General features: G+C 42.8%; 1 non-coding gene across 1 annotated transcript; it reads left to right on the top strand.

The window, feature by feature from the left end:
- The first annotated feature begins 903 nt into the window (after window positions 1-903).
- LOC127746196 (small nucleolar RNA R71) lies at window positions 904-1,010 on the top strand. The gene has a single exon (XR_008007816.1). It is a non-coding gene; the product is annotated as a small nucleolar RNA R71 (small nucleolar RNA).
- Window positions 1,011-3,916: the final 2,906 nt, after the last annotated feature.

Raw genomic sequence — 3,916 nt, 5'->3', positions numbered from 1 at the left:
TGTGATGGCCTTGCACTCCCCTCTTGGTTGGCCATGGTGTCACTTGGAAATGTGTGTGTAGGCATTAGGATTTTCTTGGATAAGAACTCCACTTGTGCTTCCAGCTTTGAGATTGTTGCACCTTGGTTCTTTAAATTCGACCTATATTCTTCTTGGTTGGCATCTATCTTCTTTTCAGCTTGTGCTTGCCTTTCCAAGAGGGTGGAAATGGCCCCTGTGAGTTGTGATGATAGTTGTGCTATTGCGGCCTCTACTATCTCAAAGTTACCTTTGATTTCACATGGTTGTGAGGTTGGGGTTAGTGTGTATTGATGGTGGTGTGTTTGCTGGTTAGAAGGATATATTGTGTGAGGTAGATTGTGGTAAGGTCTGTTGTTATTTGGCTGATAGTTGGGGTTGTAATTCTGGTATTGATTGGCTTGGTATGGTTTGTTGTGATCTTGGTTGTTATTTTGTTGGTTCCCCCACCCAAAATTCGGGTGGTTCTTCCATCCTGGGTTATATGTCTTGGAGTTAGGGTCATATGGTTTTCGAGAGGGGTTATGCACAAAGTTTGCTTGCTCACATTCAACTTCTGGTTCATTTTCTTCTTGGGGTGGTGCTTGAGCTTGGACAACTGCAACTCGATTGTTATCCATTTTCTTAGTTAAGGCTGCCAATTATGCTGCAATTGCCTTGTTTTGTGCCAACAGTGCATCCATAGAATTGAGTTCCAGCACCCCCTTCTTTTGGCCTCTTTCTGAAGCATAGAAGTAGTCATTCTCAGCTACAGTTTCAATGACATCTATGGCTTCCTCAATGGTCTTCTTCTTGTTGAGTGAACCCCCTGAAGAGTGGTCCACAGGCTTCTTTGATTCATAGGTTAATCCTTCATAGAAAATGTTGAGCTGCACCCACTCATTAAACACATCTGGTGGGCATTTTCTTGTTAAATCTTTGAACCTCTCCCAAGCCTCATAGAGTGTTTCACCAACTAGCTGTCTAAAGGTCTGCACCTCAGCTCTTATCCTGTTGATCCTCTATGGAGGGTAAAATCTTGCTAGAAATTTGTTCACAATATCCTCCCATGTGGTTAGGCTCTCCTTGGAGAATGATTCTAACCACTTTGTTGCCTTATCTCTGAGCGAGAAAGGGAATAGAAGTAGTTTGTAGGTGTCAGGGTATACACCATTGGACTTTACAGTATCGCATATCCTCAAGAATGTGTTGAGATGTTGATTTGGATCTTCTTGAGCACCTCCTCCATATGAGCAGTTATTCTGGACTAGTGTGATGAGTTGAGTTTTTAACTCAAAATTGTTGGCATGGATTGTTGGCTTGAGGATGATGTTGCCACAGTTTCCTGGATTTGGGTTGATATAGGAGCCTAAGACTCTCTTCTCTTGCCCAGCTTGATTTCCAACTCCTCCTCCAACATCTTCATGCGCTTCGTCTTCCATGGTGGTTGTTAGATCTTTCTCTATTGGTTCTTCTCCAACTATACCCTTGCCTCTAGCCTCCCTCCTTAATCTAAGGAAGGTTCTCTCAGGTTCACTATCAAAAGAGGATGAAGTCTTTCCTCTTCTACCTGTCATACAGTTAACACACAGCAAGAAAAGAGCAAGTGAAGGAATCTCCTTAGTTAAAATTAGTGATTAGCTTGAGTGATGCAATTAATCAAACAATTAGAAGAGTGAAAGTATAAACAATGAATAGCTAAAGAAATCTCAGAAAGACAAAAAAAAAGAAAAACAGAAATTAGAAAGGAATTTAAAGGCTACACTAGGAAATGAATAAGAAAACAATTAAGGGAAAAAATAGCTTAATCTAGCTCTCCAATCAGTTTAATAATTGTCAAATTCAAACCAATCCCCAACAACGGCGCCATAAAACTTGATGAGTTTGGAATTCACTCCCCCAATAATATTGATGAATCCGCTCTTGGCAAGCACACCAAAATTATCATCAAGTATTAACCCACAGTGGAGTGGGATCGTATCCACAGAGATTTGTAGATTTGAGCAATTTTAATCAATTGGTGAATTAGTCGGGCTCAATAGGATAAGTTGTAAGTGTAGAATTATATATGGCAGGAACATAAATGGCAAAGGAATAAAAGAAAGCAATAAAATGCAGAAATAGAAATAACAGGAATGTAAAGGGGAATGGGATTTTGCAGAATGTAAGTAAAGCTATAAAAGAATGGGAGAGATAAGAATGGGAGAATTTATTGAGATCAGGAGATATTGTCTTTTTGGATTAAATCCAGCTCATATCCTCTTCAATCATGCAACTCATTGACCTCTTGGCAATCATGATTGATTGAGCCCCAATCCCTTGGTGACTCAATCTCTTAGATCTTGATCAATAGCCAATTCTTTGGTCTAATTGCTCATGAAGAGAGATATGCTTGGTCCCTGATTATACCACACATCATCATAGGTCCAAGTAGAGGGAGGATTGTATGTCACCATATCCAAACACCAAAACCCGGATTCTACTCAAGTGTGAGAAGGAATTTCTAGCATGGTTTCATGTTTCCTTTTCCAAGTTTCCCATGAAAGCCATTTTTCAATCAATCTCTTTTCCAAGTTAATTGAACAATAAGCATGAAAATCGAAATTCCTTCTAGCAAATCAAAGAGAAGATGAAGAGAAGAAGAAATTCACTATCATTAATCCATCAAGTACAATAGAGCTCCCTCTCTCAATGAGAGGGAATTCAGCTACTCATAGCTCAAAGAGAAAGTACAAAAGATGAAAGAGATGAAGTGTAGAAAGTAAAAGTGAAATTCCCCAAAACTAAACTCTATGACTTGCTAACCCTTTTTCAATACTTCCAAGGATATTTATACTACTCCTAGATCTAGAAAATAAAGAAAAATTACAAAAGTGAAGAAAATTACAATTTGGAGGGAAAAGAAACTCAACAAATGTGATCTTCCAGCTGGCGTGTGACTGGCGCTTCTCTGGCGTGTCACGCTCCTTCTGTTTCTGATTTGGCGTGCCACGCCTCTTCATTCAAGTGGCACGCCGTCCTCTGTTTAACCCTGGCGTGTCACGCCTTCAAGCCAAAGTGGCACGCCCAGGATATTTTAAATGGCCAAGTAACCTTGTGTGCCACGCCTTTGACACCAAGTGGCACACCCAAGGTCATCTTCCTTATCTCCAAGCTTCTGGAAGTTTGTACCAGCGTGGCACGCCCAAGGTCTGGCGTGCCATGCCCTTCTTAAAGCTTCACACTCTTGATGGCGTGCCACGCCTCATCATCCAAGTGGCACGCCTGAGTTCATTGGCTCCTCTTCTTCCTCTCTGAAAAATACTACCAGCGTGCCACACCATGAGACTGGCGTGTCACGCCCTTCATTTGCTCCATCATCTTGCTAGCGTGCCATGCCTCATCTCCCAAGTGGCACGCCTGAGTTCACTGGCCCTTTAATTCCTCCTCTGGAAAACACTACCAGCATGCAACGCCATGAGACTGGCGTGTCACGCCCTTCATTTGCCATGGTCCCAGAAGTTGACGTGCCACGCCTGGATATTCAAGTGGCACGCCAAAGTGAGATGATTGAGCTGGCGTGCCATGCCTTCGATACCAAGTAGAATGCCCAGCTTTATTTGGCCTCTTTAGGTGCTGACGTGCCATGCCTCATCTCTCAAGTAGCACATCTTAGTGGGACTTCTTGAGCTGGTGTGCCACGCCTTCGATACCAAGTGGCACGCCCAGCTTTTGCATTGTCTCCTTGTTCACTGGCGTGCCACGCCTTGTTACTCAAGTTGCACACCCATTCAATTGTGGGTCTCATAGGCTTGGCGTGCCATGCCTTGGTCCTCAAGTGGCACGCCCAAGTGAACTCTGGGGCTAGCGTACCACACCTTCGACACAAAGTGGCACGCCATAGTGATGGTTCTTCTAGTAACGAATTGACATGCCACGC

This window comes from Arachis duranensis, chromosome 3 (assembly GCF_000817695.3).
Source record: "Arachis duranensis cultivar V14167 chromosome 3, aradu.V14167.gnm2.J7QH, whole genome shotgun sequence".
Classification (NCBI taxonomy): Eukaryota; Viridiplantae; Streptophyta; class Magnoliopsida; order Fabales; family Fabaceae; genus Arachis; species Arachis duranensis.
The sequence above is the reverse complement of the archived record's forward strand: the minus strand, read 5'-3'. Positions and strand labels throughout refer to the sequence as shown.